Source organism: Chelonia mydas, chromosome 23 (genome assembly GCF_015237465.2).
Source record: "Chelonia mydas isolate rCheMyd1 chromosome 23, rCheMyd1.pri.v2, whole genome shotgun sequence".
Taxonomy (NCBI): domain Eukaryota; kingdom Metazoa; phylum Chordata; order Testudines; family Cheloniidae; genus Chelonia; species Chelonia mydas.
In genome coordinates this window covers 313838-335155 of record NC_051263.2, presented here as the reverse complement: position 1 = coordinate 335155, position 21318 = coordinate 313838, and the positions used below count along the sequence as shown (strand labels likewise).

Below are 21318 nucleotides of genomic sequence, written 5' to 3'. Positions count from 1 at the left end.
TCGCTATTTTGTGGTGGTGGAGTAAGGGGAGGACAAAATTGGAGATGGGTGTTTATACTCTCGACAACTCTCTGATGAGATGAGTTTGGGAAAGGAAACCCTGAAGATTTTGTATTAACAAACAAACCTGGAATCCCAAGGCTGGCTTGTCTAAATTTCTTTGGTCCGTCCCTAAAGCGGACCTATAATGAGATCTGATGCCAAAGAGGGAGGGAGAGCATGAGAGACAAGGAGAGCAAAACATTTGCCAAACATCTCAGTCAAAGCAATAAATCAGTGTGAAAGGCCAGTGGGACTCAGTTCTCATCTGAAACCTGCGATTGTGTATTGAAGCCTAATCTCAGAAAATCCTCTACTGTGCGTCTGTGCTCACATACCAGAGGGTTTGGTTTGTTAAGTCCTGCTGCTGGATGAAGTTCACCCCCAAGCAGAGGGGCAACTCAAGGGCAAGGCCCCAGTTCAGTGGGACTTAGCTCCTTTGTGAAACCCAGCCTTAACTCCCTTAGCATCCTTTGAAAATCCCAGTCTTCCCTACAGAATTAGCCCAGGTGTTGCCCCTAATCCACTTCAGTCTACTTAGAAAAACCTCTAACACAGGCTTGAGGGTTTAGTCCAGGTTAGCGGGCATGGCTGAGTGTATAGGCTTGAGTTCAGATTTCACTTCAGCCCAGGCTGGCAACTCACCTACTCGGCAGCGAGAATAAAGGCTAATCAAACCCAGTTGCGATTAGTCTTCCAATCTTATCCCACAGTTCCACCTGGTCTGTATTTTCTGGTCTAACTCCTCCCTTCTTCTGCACTGGAAGTCACCTGGCTCAATGTTTTAACCCCACGCTTGCCTGCTCCATTTACAGAGATGCCCTCCCACAAACCCTCTTCCCAGCATGCTGACACCTGGTAAAAAGTTGACATCAATAAGATCTATAATTGGAGGAAATATACCCAAAACAACAGTTCTATGACGATGTCTCTGAGAAGCTGGCATTAGATAGGACTGAACGGTTGGTATCTCAGGGAGAAAATCAGATCCACGGGATATCTTGCTAGAAATTCTTCTCTTCCCAGCACAATTGCTAGTACAGCATCATTGTGGACACAGCCACACAGGGAGGGATTTGCAGTGGGAACACTCCACCTGGACTGGTCTAGCCCAAGCTAACTCTGAAGTGAAGACATACCCAGTGGTGCCTGGGTCAAATGCTGGTCCCTCTGTATAAGGTGAATTTCACTCAGTGTGAATAAACCCCCATAAATCAATAGACCTAAGGGCCTGATTCTCTGTTACCTACAGCTTGTGTAGTCATTGACACCAGTGCAGTCAGTGCAAAATGGGTGTAAAAATGCTTCCATTCCAGTTTGCATTTCTTTCAAATATGTCATACCTTTTATTCTCTCCATGTAATCTCTAAAAATTATTGGAGATTTGATATTTGCCATTATTTCACCATCCACGACACAAGATTTTATTTTGTGTATATAAAATATAGATGGTGCTATACTGGTTCATACCAGCTGAGGGGCTGTCCCTTTTCATTTTATGTAAAGAGCAAAATGAATCCTGGATTTCCTTTTCTGCTACTAGGTCAAGAGACATTTTCATAGAATAATAGAAATGTAGGGCTGTAAGGCCCTGAGAGGCCATCAAGTCCAGCTCGCTGCGCTGAGCCAGGACCAAGGAAACCTAGACCATCCCTGACAGGTGTTCGTCCAGCCTCCAGTGATGGGGGTTCCACAACCTCCCTTGGAAGCCTATTCCAGAGCTTAACTACCCCTGTAGTTGGAAAGTTTTTCTAATATCTAGCTTAAATCTCTCCTGCTGCAGATTATGCCCATTACCTCTTGTCCTACCTTCAGTGGACAAGGAGAACAACTGATCACAATCCGATGAAATGAGCTGTAGCTCATGAAAGCTTATGCTCAAATAAATTGGTAAGTCTCTAAGGTGCCACAAGTACTCCTTTTCTTTTTGCAAATACAGACTAACACGGCTGCTACTCTGAATCCTCTTTATAACAGCCTGTAACCTATTTGAAGACTTGTCAGGTTCCCCCCTCCGTCTTCTTTTCTCAAACCCAAACATGTCCACTTTTTTTTTTAAACCTTTCCTCAGAGGTCAGATTTTCTAAATATTTTATATTTTTTGTTGCTCTCCTCTGGACGGTCTCCAATTTGTTTACATTTTTCCTAAAGCGTGGTGCCCAGAATTGGACACAATACTCCAGCTGAGGCCTCACCAGAGATGATTGTCCTGGGTCTTAAATGCAACACTCTTGTTAATATTCCCCTGAATTATATTAGCATTTTTTGCAACTGCATCTCATTGTTGATTCAGGTTCAATTTATGATCCACTACAACCCCCAGGTCCTTTTCAGCAGTGCTACCACTTAGCTAGTTATTCCCCATTAAAACAATTCCCTTGAATGGTAATTGTCTGCATCATACTTGCTTTTAGAGTGAAATTCACTCCAGGGCAGAAGGCTTATCACTTCCAATAGAATCACATCCTGCAGGCACTATTTATTTTGAGTACAATGCAGTGGAGAGCTTCCATCAGGTGGTGTTTCTAACACCGTTGTGGTGTTTCTAGGAAAGAAGAATAAAAGTGGTGTCATCAGAGCAACTTAGTTTAGGAACACCCTAAGTCACCTGAACTTTGCCAAACCAGCTTGGCTTGTTTAGTTTCATTTTCCTATAGCTCCATGCATCCTGCATTCATTACACCAGCATCACCCTCCTGGCTCTTCACACTGTACTGATTTGCACAGCTGTGCTATTCCACGTACTTACTCAGTTTCCACTCACCTTTCCATCTCTGATTTCAGAGTAACAGCCGTGTTAGTCTGTATTCGTAAAAAGAAAAGGAGTACTTGTGGCACCTTAGAGACTAACCAGTTTATTTGAGCATGAGCTTTCGTGAGCTACAGCTCACTTCATCGGATGCATAGCATATCGTGGAAACTGCAGAAGACATTATATACACACAGAGACCATGAAACAAAACTTCCTCCCACCCCACTCCCCCGCTGGCAACAGCTTATCTAAAGTGATCATCAAGTAGAGCCATTTCCAGCACAAATCCAGGTTCTCTCACCCTTCCCCCCCCCCCCCCCGCCACATACACACATACAAACTCACTCTCCTGCTGACAACAGCCCATCCCCCTTTGAAACCCCTCATTATAATGCGCATGATAATCAAGGTGGGTCACCTCCAGCACTAATCCAGGTTTTCTCACCCCCCCCCCACCCCACACACCCCCCTCCAAAAACCACACACACAAACTCATTCTCCTGCTGGCAACAGCTCATCTTACAATGTGCACAGCAATAATCAAAGTTTAACCAGAACGTCTTGGGGGGGGTTTTGCAGGAAAAAAACAAGGGAAGACAGGCTACCTTGCATAATGACTTAGCCACTCCCAGTCTCTATTCAAGCCCAAATTAATAGTATCCAATTTGCAAATGAATTCCAATTCAGCAGTTTCTCGCTGGAGTCTGGATTTGAAGTTTTTTTGCTTTAAGATAGCGACCCTCATGTCTGTGATTGCGTGACCAGAGAGATTGAAGTGTTCTCCGACTGGTTTATGAATGTTATAATTCTTGACATCTGATTTGTGTCCATTTATTCTTTTACGTAGAGACTGTCCAGTTTGACCAATGTACATGGCAGAGGGGCATTGCTGGCACATGATGGCATATATCACATTGGTGGATGTGCAGGTGAACGAGCCTCTGATAGTGTGGCTGATGTTGTTAGGCCCTGTGATGGTGTCCCCTGAATAGATATGTGGGCACAGTTGGCAACGGGCTTTGTTGCAAGGATAGGTTCCTGGGCTAGTGGTTCTGTTGTGTGGTATGTGGTTGTTGGTGAGTATTCGCTTCAGGTTGGGGGGCTGTCTGTAGGCAAGGACTGGCCTTTCTCCCAAGATTTGTGAGAGTGTTGGGTCATCCTTCAGGATAGGTTGTAGATCCTTAATAATGCGTTGGAGGGGTTTTAGTTGGGGGCTGAAGGTGACGGCTAGTGGCGTTCTGTTATTTTCCTTGTTAGGCCTGTCCTGTAGTAGGTGACTTCTGGGAACTCTTCTGGCTCTATCAATCTGTTTCTTCACTTCCGCAGGTGGGTATTGTAGTTGTAAGAATGCTTGATAGAGATCTTGTAGGTGTTTGTCTCTGTCTGAGGGGTTGGAGCAAATGCGGTTGTATCGCAGAGCTTGGCTGTAGACGATGGATCGTGTGGTGTGGTCAGGGTGAAAGCTGGAGGCATGTAGGTAGGAATAGCGGTCAGTAGGTTTCCGGTATAGGGTGGTGTTGATGTGACCATCGTTTATTAGCACTGTAGTGTCCAGGAAGTGGATCTCTTGTGTGGACTGGACCAGGCTGAGGTTGATGGTGGGATGGAAATTGTTGAAATCATGGTGGAATTCCTCAAGGGCTTCTTTTCCATGGGTCCAGATGATGAAGATGTCATCAATATAGCGCAAGTAAAGTAGGGGCGTTAGGGGACGAGAGCTGAGGAAGCGTTGTTCTAAATCAGCCATAAAAACGTTGGCATACTGTGGGGCCATGCGGGTACCCATAGCAGTGCCGCTGATCTGAAGGTATACATTGTCCCCAAATGTAAAATAGTTATGGGTAAGGACAAAGTCACAAAGTTCAGCCACCAGGTTAGCCGTGACATTATCGGGGATAGTGTTCTTGATGGCTTGTAGTCCATCTTTGTGTGGAATGTTGGTGTAGAGGGCTTCTACATCCATAGTGGCCAGGATGGTGTTATCAGGAAGATCACCAATGGATTGTAGTTTCCTCAGGAAGTCAGTGGTGTCTCGAAGGTAGCTGGGAGTGCTGGTAGCGTAGGGCCTGAGGAGTGAGTCTACATAGCCGGACAATCCTGCTGTCAGGGTGCCAATGCCTGAGATGATGGGGCGCCCAGGATTTCCAGGTTTATGGATCTTGGGTAGTAGACAGAGTATCCCAGGTCGGGGTTCCAGGGGTGTGTCTGTGGGGATTTGATCTTGTGCTTTTTCAGGAAGTTTCTTGGGCAAATGCTGTAGATGCTTTTGGTAACTCTCAGTGGGATCAGAGGGTAATGGCTTGTAGAAAGTGGTGTTGGAGAGCTGCCGAGCAGCCTCTTGTTCATATTCCGACCTATTCATGATGACAACAGCACCTCCTTTGTCAGCCTTTTTGATTATGATGTCAGAGTTGTTTCTGAGGCTGTGGATGGCATTGTGTTCTGCACGGCTGAGGTTATGGGGCAAGTGATGCTGCTTTTCCACAATTTCAGCCCGTGCACGTCAGCGGAAGCACTCTATGTAGAAGTCCAGTCTGCTGTTTCGACCTTCAGGAGGAGTCCACCTAGAATCCTTCTTTTTGTAATGTTGGTAGGCAGGCCTCTGTGGATCATTATGTTGTTCAGAGGTATTTTGGAAATATTCCTGGAGTCGGAGACGTCGAAAATAGGATTCTAGGTCACCACAGAACTGTATCATGTTCGAGGGGGTGGAGGGGCAGAAGGAGAGACCCCGAGATAGGACAGCTGCTTCTGCTGGGCTGAGAGTATAGTTGGATAGATTAACAATATTGCTGGGTGGGTTGAGGGAACCCATAGTGCTGGGGGTGACCCACCTTGATTATCATGCGCATTATAAAGAGGGGTTTCAAAGGGGGATGGGCTGTTGTCAGCAAGAGAGTGAGTTTGTATGTGTGTATGTGGGGGGGGGGGGGGGAAGGGTGAGAAAACCTGGATTTGTGCTGGAAATGGCTCTACTTGATGATCACTTTAGATAAGCTGTTGCCAGCGGGGGAGTGGGGTGGGAGGAAGTTTTGTTTCATGGTCTCTGTGTGTATATAATGTCTTCTGCAGTTTCCACGATATGCTATGCATCCGATGAAGTGAGCTGTAGCTCACAAAAGCTCATGCTCAAATAAACTGGTTAGTCTCTAAGGTGCCACAAGTACTCCTTTTCTTTCCATCTCTATATCTAAACTCTTCTCCTGTTTTATGCACTCACTAGCAGGGTTAGATTTTGTGCTTCTTTTGGGGTGAATCTGGAATGCTCCTTAAAAGTCCCTCTACCTCCACATCAGCCCTTTCCTTACCCTGGCAATTTGCTTTAGATTCTCTTTGAGACTGCAGAGATGTATATATTTGCATGTGTTAACAGGCAGAGCAAAGGAGTGACTGAGCTCTGTGTATGGCTGGCACATTCCCATTCTGATGATATTTGCTCTTGCAAACATGTCATGCCCTTTTTTCTCTCTGCATAAACTGTAAAAATCATTGGGGGGGGAGGGATTTGAAATGTGCCATTATTTCATTGTCTGCAACACATGGTTATATATATAATGATTCAAATTAACTGGCTAATTTAATAATTTAAAAGCAGATTGTATTTTTAAGCCTAAAGCAAATTCCCAAACCAATTCAATAAAACAGCTGAGTTATCTTCTGGAAGTCAGAAAAGGATGTAGACGCTCAGATACAATGTTGATGGGCAACAATACAAGAACCTAAAGTAATCTAATAGCAACATGCAACCTTGAAGATTCTTCTTGACCTAGAGTCATCTCCTCATATCAGTGTAACCCATAGTACTACATCCCTTGTAATCTCATTGACTGTGGTACTTGTCATGTATTTGACACACTGGAAAACAGATGACATAGCAGTATCTCTGCTAGAGGTGGGCAGAAAATTCTAACCAGCAGGGAAATCTGCAAAGAAAACATGTTTCTGGATCGTAAATGAGCAAAATGGTTTCCCTTCTCAACTTGCATTTTCTGACAATCAATTATCACTAGTTTCACCTGCACAAATTTGCAAACTGAAAAATTGATTCCTCTGCCACCAGCCCAAAAGGATGAACCCACACATCCCTTTTCTATTAGTCCTGCACAGGGAGGCACTGAGGCGGCTACCAGCAAATAGCTATCAGCAGCCTCCAGCTCTCCTCTCCACACTGATGGCTTTGCAGCCCATTCTGCCTTCGTCCCTGCTCCCTGACCTGGTTCACAATACTCCCAACAGCTCCCTCAGTACAGCATTCCCCTTCCAGGATGTGTTAGCCCTCCCCAGAAGAGTTAACAAAACACACGAGAGGGGTGTAAACCTCACCCCTCACTCATTCTGCTTTCCATTGGATGCTTTCTTGTGCATGCAGTTCTTTCACACCCTTACTCCTGCATCGCTTACACATGAATTAGGCCCTTTGGGGTAGGGACCAGGGGCTGAATTCAGAGGGCAGCCTAAGTGAGTTTCCATCAGCGTAAGGGACTCCTTCTTCCAGCTCCCTCAGATGCTCCATCACTTATTGAAGTGACCTTGAACCCACTTACTTATCCACCCACTCAATGTGACTGGGGGCTTGTTTACGCAGCAAGTTACTGCTCAGCAAGCCAGGGTAAGAGTCTACAGCCTACTTGTTGCCAAGTAACATCCTGTGTGGATGCTGCTACAGTGCACGGAAAGTTCCAGAGCGTGGCTGGACTTTCAGCTTGCTATAGAAGTGTCCACGTGGGAAGTTACTGTGCGGCAAACTGGTGCGCTGTACATTCAAACCTGGCTTGCAGCACAGGGACTTGTCATGTAGACAAGGCCCCGGAGTCTCTGGGACATATTTACAGAAGTATTTAATTGCCTAAAGATGCACATAGGTGCCTCGTGATTAACAAAAATGCCTAGGGAGGTTAGGCACCTAACTCAATGGTAATTAGGCTCCTAACCTGCTTAGGCACCTTTGTGAATCCCACTAGGCACCTAGCTGCATCTTTAGGTGCCTAAACACCTTTGTAAATATGTCTCTATGTCTAGATTAGTGTAAAGTATATGCAAAGGGTCTAGCAGTAAATCAGTCAAGAGTGTGGGGGAAGACATGAGTTAAAAAAAGGTCACCTCCTACTTTAATATAAACCTAGTTCCTCTGAGCTTGTTACACATTTAGATTCCATCACTCGCATTTACTGATGAGTAGCTTGCAGCACTTGGCACATCATATCTGCTTATGACCCTATGCCTTCATACCTGTCTATAAAGCATGGATCATGCTAGTGGTGTGACACTGATAATGATTCTGATTTCCCGGTTCGTTCTTTATGTATGGTCGTTATTGGGTTGCATGCGGCGGCTCATAATGCATGTTTCTGAATAAAGAGGACACAGTGCTTGCCACATTAATATGTTTAGTGGTGTTTTAAGCTTATTAAGGTAATCCTATTTCCATTTATCTGAACTAGCAGACACCAGCATTATCATTTGTTAATAACTTGAGGGGTTCATTATACATTAATGGAAACGTAGCAGAAACGACTGGATTCAATTGGATTTTTATCGTGAAACAATAAGAACAAATTACAACAACTGGTTAGGTAGGTAGTGACCCTCCAACAGGGCCTGACCTGGGGACCAGGCTGCATCATTCTAATGGCACCCAGACTGCTGTAATGGGGCTGGATGGAGCAGGTAAGCCACATACCCCCATTGCATGTCCCAGCAGTGAGGCGCTAGGCTGTGTGCTTCTAGCAGGGCCTGATGGGGGACACCTGGCAGCACCCAGCTAGGTCTTTAGTTTAAGTTGCTCAGCCCAAGAGCACAGCCTTCTCTAAAAAAACGCTTCTGAGTCACCTTGCTGAGAGACCCTGGAAGCCCAGACCCTCATCTGGGAGCACCGCCAGGCAGACGCTGGCTGACATGGTTCTACCCCTTGAGATATACTCCAGCTGGCCTCACTGGAGGGGAAGATTTCTCCCCTGTCATCACATTATCAGGATTACCAAAGAAAGGGGTCTGTCTTTTCTAGCCCCCAGGTCCTATATTTCACAGCAGCTTGGGCCAAGCGCAGTGGAAAACCTGTAAGCACCTCACCCCTTACCATGAGCTCTGCTACGTAGCAGTTGCGGAATTCTCTCGTGCGTGCTAAGGAACCACCCTTCTGACTAGGCTGCATCTGCCGGAATGCAGCCTCCGCACTACAGAATTTTTCAGTCACTCCCTGGAGACAGTTGAGCTGTCTGATATCCCTTCCCCTGCTTGGGATTTTTGTTTATTTTATTTTATTTGAAAACAGGTGCAGTGTATTCTCAATATAACTCTGAATACTGCTTCTGCTTTACATAAGTTACAAACATTATACAAACAACTTAAGCTGCAGCTATTAGACTGAAATGCAAGATGATTCTAGCTGTAACGATACAAGAGCAAAGAAGAGATATCTCCGGAGCTCCAGTCACATGAAAGTAAAGCTTTACAAGCCTTCCTTTTCCATCACTCTGCTAACTAATGCCCATAATTAGGCTGAAGAGAAAAAAAAATTCTTTTCCTTGAGCAGTTCTCTCTCTCTCCCCTCCTTTCCTCCCCCACTATTAGAGCATTTCCTTGATCAAGTTCCTTTCAAAGTCTTTAACTACAATGAACAGCCTCCTCTAGGAAAAAAACATGGTCCATTAACAGTCTGTGTGTTAACTGCACTGACAAACCAATCAATCGTCTCTTATCAACTGAAAAAGCGGCATAAAACTGTTCTAGGTCAACTTGTACCTGTGTTTACATAAACCTACTGTGGGTTCACAGCTAAGGACACAGCATTGATTAATACCACTGGAAAGCAAGGAGTGATGAACCTGCCTGAGAAAAATAAAGGGCATGCTTTGCATTTATACCAAAGCCCTTGGGTACCATTCTGGCTTTAATGTGGGTGTACATTACATTTCTACCTGCTTTAAGGACAGAGCAGTTTCAGTGATCTTATTGTGCATGAGAATCAGGTCCATAGTCCCTAACCTCCACTCAGTTCAGATCTCAAACATTTTACTCAAGGTTCTGAAACGTTCTGACACATTTCTCTACCCACACTTCCAGGTTTCAGCTGTCGCCGTTCTGACGAGCACTTTGTAAATGTCAGGCAGACATCTGGTACCTGAGACAGAAACATTTTTTTTTTCCTGTTTCTGGATAAGACTGGAAGCAGTTCTGGAATTCCCACAAGAATGTCTGATCTCACAAGGAGCCAGATTCTCTGTTGCCCTGCACCGTGGCCAGCTTTTTACAATTGTGTAAATGAGTGTGAAGTAAACATAAAACACGACTAGATCAGAAGGAAGATTTTTAGCCCCTCTTTGCAGAGGTGTAAATGACAACACACAGTGCAAGGACAACAGAGAATCAGGCCCAAGGTTTCCACTACAATTTCACACACTCTGGAAGTTCAGAAAAGTATTTTAAAAACTGCACCTGAAGTCCGAACCTATTCAGGTTTCCCCAAACAGCTGGAGCTGGGTAATTCTGGTGAACCCCTCCTGGTAAATAAACATGTTCATCAAACTATCAGCTCAGCTCAGCCCAGCCCAGAGAGGAGAGGCCAGTTCACTGCCCCAGCATGTTCTACTCTGCCAGCCACTGACACCAACACATCATCAACACAATTCAGACACATCTCTTCCAGAGTAAAGTCTCACATCCACCCACTGACACACACTGTCCTCCACCCATTGAAACTGGTGCTAGACAATCAAACCTAAGAACTCTGAGCAGCCCATTTTAACGGTTAGGATGATGCTTAGGGAGAGAGGAAAGAAGCCAGGACTTTAGCAGAACACTCACCTTGAACTGGACCTAGAATCTGAATTGCAGATCAGTGCAAATTACAGGCTGAATAGTGACTGACACCAGTAGCTTTGCCATGATGCCTACAAAATACTTGACTGGTTACACTGCTGGTCTGCTGAGACCACTGCCTGCCATGTTGACCCATACTGTCTCATTGTTTTCTTGTACTCCCGCCTCCGTCTGTCTGTATCCTCTGTTGTATAACCTAAATGGTAAACTCTTTAGGGCAGGAACTGTCTTTTTGTCCTGTGTTTGTACAGTGCCTAGCACAATGGGGTCCTGGTTCATGACAGTGCCTAGGCACAATGGTAATACAAATAATAAATAATAATTAGGGCTGTTGATTAATCGCAGTTAACTCACACAATTAACTCAAAAAAATTAATCGCAATTAAAATTAATCACAATTAATTGCTGTTTTTACCACATGGTTAAAACGACAGAATACCAGTTGATATTTATTAAATATTTTTGGATGTTTTTCTACATTTTCAAATATATTGATTTCAGTTACAACAGAATACAAAGTGTACAGTGCTCACTTTATATTATTTTTATTACAAATATTTGCACTGTAAAAATGATAAAAGAAATAGTATTTTTCAATTCACCTCATACATGTATTTTAGTGCAATCTCTTTAATGTGAAAGTGCAACTTACAAATGTAGATTTTTTTGTTACATAACTGCACTCAAAAACAAAAAGTAAAACTTTAGAGCCTACAAGTCCACTCAGTCCTACTTCTTGTTCAGCCAATCAATAAGACAAACACGTTTGTTTACATTTACCGGAGATAATGCTGCCTGCTTCTTATTTACAATGTCACCTGAAACTGAGAACAGGCATGGCACTTTTGTAGCCACATTGCAAGGTATTTACATGTCAGATATGCTAAACATTTATATGCCCCTTCATGCTTCGGCCACCATTCCAGAGGACATGCTTCCATGCTAATGAGGCTCATTTAAAAAAAAAAAAAGAAGAAGAAGAAGAGTTAATTAAATTTGTGACTGAACTCCTTGGGGGAGATTGTATGTCTCCTGGTACATTTTATCTGTACTCTGCCATGTATCTCATGTTTTAGCAGTCTCAGATGATGACCCAACAACTTATGTTCTTCATTTTAAGAACAGTTTTACTGCAGAGTTGACAAAACAGAAAAAAAGGTACCAATGTGAGATTTCTAAAGATAGCTACAGCACTTGACCCAAGGTTTAAGAATCTGAAGTGCCATCCAAAATCTGAGGGGGACGAGGTGTGGAGCATGCATTCAGATATTTTAAATGAGCAACACGCTGATGCAGAAACTACAGAACCTGAACCACCAAAAAAGAAAATCAACCTTCTGCTGGGGGCATCTGACTCAGATGATGAAAATGAACATGCGTTGGTCCGCATGGTCTGCTTTGGATCATTATTGAGCAGAATCCATCATAAGCATGGACGCATGTCCTGTGGAAGGGCGGTTGCAGCATGAAGGGGCATATGAATCTTTAGCGTACCTGGCACGTAAATATCTTGCAACGCCAGCTCTAAAGTTTTACATTGTTTTATTTTTGAATGCAGTTATTTTTTTGTATATAATCCTACATTCGTAAATTCAACAGGTAGGGACACACCCAGCTATAGTAACATGCAGACAGGCTTTCTGACCATCACCTGCATGGGAAGGCTTTACAGCTAGGGCACTTACCAGGTTCCCAGGCACACCCCCTCTCTGGAGGGTAAACCCAAAATTATACCAGCTTTTGCTGCACAGAGAACTGTACAGCTTAAGCTCATAAAATTCACCCTCTCGCTCAATGTGGAGAGAGCTATGCAACAGCTTTCTGCCCCAAGTTATGATTTCCACACACTGGTTTTAGACAAAACAAAAACAAGTTTATTAATTACAAAAGATAGATTTTAAGTGATTATAAGGGCTAACAAACAGATCAAAGCTGATAACCTTGCAAAGAAACAAAAATGCAATCTAAGCTTAATATACTAAAGAGATTGGATATGAGTAGCAAATTCTTACCCTAATTGTTGATTTAGGCAGTTTGTAGAGATTCTTGAGGGGCAGGCTGCACTTGCTTTCAAACATGAAAACCCCAGGTATTCCTTTCGCAGGCTAGAAATCCCTCTAAACTGGATTCAGCCCTTCCCCCAAGTTCAGTCCTTGTTCCTCAGGTGTTTCCAGGAGTCTCTTTGGGCAGGGAATCAGTGAGGAACCTTGATGATGTCATTCCCCTGCCTTAAACAGCTTTTGCATATGGCAGGAACCCTTTATCTCCAAGCTTGGTTCCCACGCCTTTCAGTGGAAAAACACTGGTATTCCAAGATGGAATCCAGTACCAGGTGATGTGGTCACATGACCCCATAGTGTCATAGCAGCCAGGAGTCAGAGGCTGTTTGTAGCATCCTGAGGAAGGCTCCCTGGTGAGAGATTAGCTTCTTCTAAGACCTGTTGTTCCCTCTAATGGCCCTTGCCAGCCAGGCATCTAGACTGATTGCATTTTGCCTAGTGGGCATTCCTCAGGTGTAAACACATTTGTAATAGATGAATAGACAATATTCCTAACTTCAGATACAAAAATGATATATGCATAAAAAAATCGGACAATCATATTCAGTAAATCATCACCTTTTCAATGATATCTTACATGACCTATCTTGCATAAAATACATCTTAGTTATGCCACACTCATATCATAACAATCTCTCTATGAAGAATATGGGGCATAGTGTCACAGGGCAATTAGATAAACTACCCAGAAGGAAGTTTCTTCTAAACGCTTTGGTTGGGGTCGGCCCAGACCATGCAGCAGGAGAGTTCATACTCCTCCTAAATTTCAGGATTTTTAAAAATCCTCTCCAATGTAACTACGGCTATTCTCATTGGGCCTGAGCAAATACCCAGGGATGTAAATGGGAACCCTCTTTCCGCTGCTTCCGACTTTGGATCAGAACCATTATCCCTATAAATCAGATAAGGCCTATCTAGCCCTATAAATGACTAGATAGCAATTGCCATACTGAGTCAGAAAATACCCTGTGCTCCTATCCCTGAAAACCATTTGGGAGATGCAGCTAGCGTAGGATGAATCTGCAGCAAGTGCAGGGTGAATCTAGTGGTGGCAATCTTACACAGCTCATTCCTCAAAGCCTTCACTGGACTGCAATTCAAATTCTAGGTCCTTGCAGCTCAACAAGAGAGCAACTCAGTCTGGAGATAAGGGTTTGGTTATGAGCATAAGATCATTTTGAAGATGGAAATACAGGGAACTAACGGTCACATTTTTACCAGCGCCAACTCACACACCTAAGAACTTGTCAGTGGTTTTAAAAGTGATGTTTCCATTTCCCTTTCTATATCGATTTTTGCACAAACTAGTGGAGCCAAATCCAGCCTAGTCTGTTCTGCTCCATTAACAGACATTTCTGTAGAACTGGGAATTGCATGAGGCAGAATTTCTATTTCTCTCCTCAGAGTGAATACTACAAATGCGTTGAAACAAAGAAGTTATTTACAAGTCAGAGTTGCTTAATAACACAATCCCGAGCCTCCTCCTCTTTGAGAAACATGCTGCCTGGAGGTGCAGGGGACACTTAAGATCATGTTTTTATGGACTTGTGTGGGGATTTTATCCACACAGCTTAGAACGTCTCATACATTTCAGAGAATCAGCCAGAGCTATGTGAGATAAGGCTGTGAATGACAGACGATCAATTCTATTCAGGTTTCAGAGTAGCAGCCGTGTTAGTCTGTATTCGCAAAAAGAAAAGGAGGACTTGTGGCACCTTAGAGACTAACCAATTTATTTGAGCATAAGCTTTCGTGAGCTACAGCTCACTTCATCGGATGCATTCAGTGGAAAATACAGTGAGGAGATTTATACACACACAGAACATATAAATGCACACATTCATTGAAGTCAATGGAAGGATTCCTACTGGCTTCAATGGGCATTGGATTAGATCCTAAATGGGGTCAGAAAGTACTGTATTAGTTTAGATGGATTATATGGCCCAATGAGCCACATGTGATGGTCTATAAACTTTCACTCACTTTTTACAATTGAGCTCACAAGTTAGTGTACATTTGCAGGCCCAACTGTCATAACAGGTGTACAGTAGTGGTGAATAAGGGCAGCGCCTGGCCCCTATCTTGGGTGGGGAGCATAACCACAATAGTTAATAACAGAATCCCCAGTTGTTTGAATGATTTCTGCACACATTTCTCCCAGACTTCATTTCACCCTGTCATGGCTCCCTGTTATCTTTAAGCTGTGCAGCAGGACTTCAGGGCAAAACAACACTCAAGAATGACAGAACTCAAACTTTGTTTTCATCAAGGGGGTAATGGGTACACAAATATCTTCCTGCTCAGACTGGTATGGAAGGAAGAGCTACACACTGTTCAGACCCAAATATCTTCAGTAATAGCTAAATGCTAAGAAGCAGCAGCAGCCTCGGACTTTTTGTTGTGTAAATATTCTCTGTTTTCAAGCATGCTCCATGGTGAAAATCCCTCTTAAGCATCCTGGTTAGCATCACATGGATAAGAGCAATAGGTCTTTTCTACCTTTGCATACTGGATTGATAGAAGACATTATTAAATGATACTGTGTTATGAAGTTCTGAAACTGGACTAGTTGAACATGTTATTCTCCTGTCCTGAATATCAACTTTCTGAGCATCTGCCTGCCTGTCATTTACATTCATGTCAAACTTTTGAAAGGTTTTAATAATTGAAAAAACTAGAGGAATGTCAGTCCTACAGCACCTTTGTTATATTTTAATATTTGAAGTTGACAATTCAATATTGAGGCTGGCAGCATGAAAAAATGGATAAAAGGAAATATCTAACCAGCCTGACAAAAAAGCAGAACTAAGAGGAGCATGGAGGAATGGAAGTTAACGGAACTGCACACTTAGAAAGAATGGAAGATGAAATAAGCTTAACAAATGGTCCCAGGATTTCATTTCCAAATGAGGGGAACCAAACTGCTGTTTGAAACATTAACAAAAAATAAACTGACAACAGAGCAGCACCTTCTCAGAACACGAACTGTTTAGTCACCTACAACGAAAGGCCTCACGTGTGCTGGTGAATTGATTCTCCTAACATCTGAGAGCTAGGGAAATATAACCCCCATTTTACAGATGGGGAACTGAAGCACAGAGATTAGAGTGTCAATTCAACAGATCATTCGAGCACATGCCGAAATCCTGTTGCTTTCAATAGAATTACTCACATGCTTACATTATGCATCTGCTTAAGTGATTTGCTGAATAGAGATTAGGCTACTCACTTGCCTAATGTTAAGCACATGCTTAAGTGTCTTGCTGAATCACAACCAAAGTGACATGTGACATAGGCACAAACTGAATGTAGGCCTTAACCATAAAGTGCCTTACTCCTTGGCTCTCCCTCTTCTGGGATCATGTCTGTTTTATCGCAGCCATAAAAAAGGTTATCCACAGAGATGTTCAAGCCTCTTACAGGACTGAATTCAGCCAAACTTCTGTCACACCTCCCTAGATCAGATTCTTCAAGCAACCCACTGCCTGACAGCAGTAACTGAGACAGGAGAAATGCAGTTCTTCCAATTCATTTTTACCCTGTTACTCCTTCTGACACATGGATTTTAAATAGCAATACAAAGCTTGTGGCAATAATGCATGAAACTTGTTCTAGCTCAGTGTCCTTGGCACAAATGGCATTTTAATTACTTTGCATGAAGTGTTATTTAAAATACTGAGGGGGAGTGAAGCTCCAGATTTATCAATGGAGCCCCAAATCCTTGTTTTCTGCAGGAAAAACCTGAAGAACTAGTTGAAATGGACAATTATGGTTCCAAAATCCCACATAAAGCTGACTCTGCTGTTTTGGTTTATACAAGCCTGCTTTAAGGCTGATGATTCTGACCTCTCAGGGCATATATGGAGCGTCAAATGGAAAACTCCAGTGCAAAAGCCAGTATAAGCTGGTCATTCCATCTAATAATTCAAACAGAAATTTTAGATATGACAAATAAAAAACAAACAACAAAAATATCACAGGGTGCTATTCTCTGGCCTTTGTGACAGAGTGGGTCAGACTAAATCATAATGGCCCGTTCTGGCCTCAAAATCTCAGACTCTACAAAACAGCTCAATAGGAAGCTGTCCTTTTGAAAGACTGGTGATGTAAGGTAGGCCACAGGAAAGGTAGCTCCCATTTGAATGTAGGGAGAAGCAGGTTCTTTTCCAATTTGTAAGGCAAATTCAATATGAAAAAATTCTTAATTTAATTGTGTTCAGCTGAAATTGATATTTCAACAGATAAAAGCTTGTCACTTCTTTAACACCACTCCTGCAAGGCAGGGAAATACCATTATCACCCCCATTTTACCAATGGGGAACTGAAGCCCAAAGGGATCATGTGACTTGCCAAAGGTCACACAGGGAATCAGTGGCAGACCCAGGAACTGAACCCAGATCTCCCGAGTCCTAGCCTAGCACATTAACCATAAAACATCCTTCCTCTGAATGCTATAAACAATAATGAAGACATTCACATAGAATGTGTTTGACTGAGCTAATCCAGGCTCCTTTGAACTTTCCCAAATGCACTAGAGGGTTATAAGCCCCTGATGGATTTGTCTTCTGGTACACATCTGTTGACGGCAGGGGACTCTTAAAGGGACACAGACTATTCTAGATCCTCATCTGTCACTGCTCATTACTCCAAAACCTGGCAGAGATTCACATTAACAAGATGTTTAATATTTCAGCTCATTATACTGCTCACACAACTCCACCATCAACTGCCTTCAAACCGATATTATGTTCAGTCTAATTACTGTTCCCCGCACTTGAAGAGTTCAGAATTGCCAGAATCCATATCACTCTTAAAGGTGATATTCTACTGCAACAGAACAGAACTCTGGAACATCATGTACAGCAGGTGTCTCTTCCTTTCAGTTTGTGCTGCAAGCAGGGATACGCTAACTGGAGGATGTAACAGCATGCAAGTATACCAAACTGACTTATACTTATCATATACACCATGTTCAGAGTTGTCTCCTATACATAAGCACCTTCAGGTTTGGAGACTCTCCAACCGTGGGCAAAATAGCAATAATCAGGTAACACTTTTTCATGCATGGGCCCCAGACAAAGGAGCATCAGTGTAATTATCCTCATTTTCAGAGTGGTAACTGAGGCACAGAGAAAAGAAGTGATTTGCCCACGGTTGCAGAGTTGGGAATAGAACCCAGGTCTCCTGATGCCCAGTCCACAGAGACACTGCTCCTCCTAAACTTCCCAATGCGTTGGAAAAATGATAATACTATGCATACAAAACCTCACACATGGGGTAGATTAAATAAATGAAGTGCTGGGTCCATATGAAGCATCATCTTGTTATATCGGAACACACGAAAGCGAGGATATAACCAACTGGCAGTTATGCTACTTAGTGTCAAGTCCTGTAATTAACCACAGCTCTCAGTTTGATTTAATACTGGGGTTTATTTTTGCTGGTTTGTTCGGCATTTTTCCTTTCTTGTCTTCAGATGCTGAACTCTGCCATTTGTGTTGGGGTCATTGCCAATCCATCTAGCTTTTCATTTTGGGAATTCCCCCATCTGGCCTGATTGCATAAAAATCCCCAACAATAATTCTTAGCACTTTACAGCTTCAAAGCGCTTTACCAACATTAAGTACTTTAAAGAAGTTCTCCCCTTGGACCAATCCAGATGTTTGCACTTCTTTGTTCTAGTTGGCTGTCACTGCTTTACATTGCTTACTTATGACAAGGTTCCACTCTGTGTCTGACTGAGGGTTCACTTAAGCAGGGATCTTTCTGCTGCTCTTGGGGCAAAAGGGAATTGTGAAAGTCTCTTGGTAACCCCCCCGCCCCCCATCATCATAGTGTCTGAGCACCTCCCAAGCATTAGTTAATTCCTCTAGAGCTGGGTGAGAAAGGTTTCATTTGCACCATAATTTTTCTTTGAAATATTTTGGGTTTGCATTGAAAACCCAAACATTTTTCAGTTTTTGGTGACTGTAACCCAAAACCAGTTTTTTTTAAATGAAAACTGACAAATTTTAATCCAAATGGGCATTTCCCACAGAAATTTATTTTTGGACAAAAAGGCACCCTACCACTTACACATCCTTCCATTTGCCCCCCTCTTGTCTGGTCCATATTAAAGGATATGCATATACTACAGCTGCCTGCTAGCGGAGCTACTCCTTTCGTGTATTCTTCTAGCACTGAAAGGACCTGTCCAAACCCTCTGACAGCTCAATCAGGGGGGCATTTGCCCAAGAAGAACACAGTCGTCTCTGATGAGCCAAGAGCTGAAGGATGTGCAGCCGGACCCAAGCCGGGTTCTTGCAAGGCTGCACATGCAGCCTGTCACAGATGAAATGTTTCTATGAATCGGTATTAGCCTCAATGAAACGGTGATAAGTGGATGTTTCTATCAATGTTCTTTAAATATTTAAACACCCTCTGACTAATCCAGTCATTATTAAAAGCCTTGTCGTGCCCAATATCAAAGGCCTGGCTTTGTATTTTACCTACTGGTAATGTCTCCCAGAATTAGTTCCCACATATCATGAGGGTGTTTTTAAGACCTGCCTCTGCAGCTAGTAGAACGGTCTGGCTGTGGTTTGGTGTCTGAGGCCCTGTCCGCATTAAGGAAAACTGACACCCACGCAACCACACCAACGTAGGTACACTGATGCCAAACTCCAGGGGAGATGCGCTGCATCAGTACAAAAGCGGATCTTCACCTTCACAGGGGAGGATGACCAAAAAAAAGTGGTGTTTTTACAGGGAGACAGCTCTCTCCGTGTAAAGTCCTAGTGGAGCGAAGGCACGAGTAATGTTTAATGCAATGTAAAAAAAACCGAGGAGTACTTGTGGCACCTTAGAGACTAACAAATTTATTTGGGCATAAGCTTTCATGGGCTAAAACCCACTTCATCGGATGCATGCAGTGGCAAATACAGTAGGAAAATTACACACACACACACACACACACACACAACGTGAAAAAATGGGTGTTGCCATACCAGCTGTAACAAGACCAATTAATTAAGGTGGGCTATTATCAGCAGGAGAAAAAAAAACCTTTTGTAGTGATAATCAGGATGGCCCATTTCAAACAGTAGACAAGAAGATGAGAGTAACAGTAAGGGGAAAAAAATTAGCATGGGGAAACAGTTTTACTTTGTGTAATGACCCATCCACTCCCAGTCTTTATTCAAGCCGAATTTAATGGTGTCCAGTTTGCAAATTAATTCCAATTCTGCAGTTTCTCATTGGAGTCTGTTTTTGAAGTTTTTTTGTTGGAGAGTTAGTCAGTCAAGGTAAACCCCAGGTGAGGGTGTAGGCTTTATCTTGAGAAGGTACACAGAGGTAAGAAGTACAGCGTCTACTACTTCTTGCAGTGAAGACATGGGCCTGATTACAACGTAATCTGGTAACATACCCAATCTGCACTCACTGTTAATGTCCTTAATGTAGACAGAGCCTGTGCTAACTCGGCCTTTTTTGGTCTCCAAATGCCTCCTGGCTCATTTCTCTTTCTTTCTTTTTTTTAAATTAAGCTGATCAGAAAGGTTTAGCTTTGTCGCAATGTTTCCCTGTTCCAAGTGTCAGATTTTGGGTAGGAGGCCAGAAAGCCAGGGAGGCTTTAGCTTTAACTGCATTAAGCTACATTGATTTGAGTCCAGTTTCAAAGTATTCCAAAATGTGCCTGCTAGGGTTTGCACCCGTTTAACTAAATCAATTTTTAAAAAGCCACAAACCTTTAATTGAAGAAGTGCAAGTTTGGCCCTGGTAATCAGCACACACAACAGAGCGCAGCCTGCCAGGGAAGAGCAGAGCAGATTCAGTTCTTATTAACATACTGGGAATTTGATGGTGCGGAGCACCAAGCAGTGAATAAGAGAGGCAGTGGAGGCAGGAAGAGTTTTGCCAAGACATAGTCAAGCCCCAGCAGATGCCAGGAGAGAGTCACAGTACACGCTCCACCAGCAGGGAGTCAGTCACCTCCCAACCTGGTACTTCTATCAGTGGCAGTCCCTGGGGATCCATTGCCCAGAAACAGCAATGGTTCTTGGATGAGTTAACTGTGAAAAGCAGGAGATCTACTCCTTAAGCTTCCACCTAAATAAATTCACTCACCAACTAAATGGAATTCAATTCTCCATGTAACTTCACTCACATAAAGGTTTGTAAAAAAGCAGCACAAGAGGGGGTGTGGACCAGGCTAATCGAAATCCCCTTTCCAGTTCACTGAAAAGTTCCTGAATAATTGTATCCCCCCACTATTCACTCAGCTCTAGTCCTCACACAAAGCACTGAGATAGCAGGTTAATAACCAGCTGAGGAATGTGTTAAGATAACAGGTCAGATCTTCAGCGAGCATAAATCAGCTCCATAGAAGCTAATGGAGCTGGGATGGTTCATACTAGCTGAGTATCTGGCCCAATATTTCTGAGAACTTCTTTTGACAAGGCACTTCTCTTCTTATTTTACAGACAGTAATTTTCAAATGCCCCCACTCCACCCAATCTCTCTCATCCAAAGGAACATCTCATTCTCCACTGAAGCTTTTTAGTCTACCAGTGAAGTTGATACTGATTTAATATGTTCATGGAGTCTTCCTCTTTGGATATTCACACACTGCAATTGCACTGAATACCTAGGATTACCATCTGGCTAGTATTT

General features: G+C 43.2%; 2 long non-coding RNA genes across 2 annotated transcripts in view; both read right to left on the bottom strand.

The window, feature by feature from the left end:
• The window catches only part of LOC122463663, a 125684-nt gene that overhangs the window by 52638 nt on the left and 51728 nt on the right, over window positions 1-21318 (bottom strand). The gene's annotated exons all lie outside the window — the stretch shown is intronic.
• On the bottom strand, window positions 183-19914 carry LOC122463664. Its single transcript, XR_006287240.1, has 3 exons — window positions 19671-19914; window positions 9513-9516; window positions 183-194 (listed from the first exon to the last, which is right to left on the bottom strand). It is a non-coding gene; the product is annotated as an uncharacterized LOC122463664 (long non-coding RNA).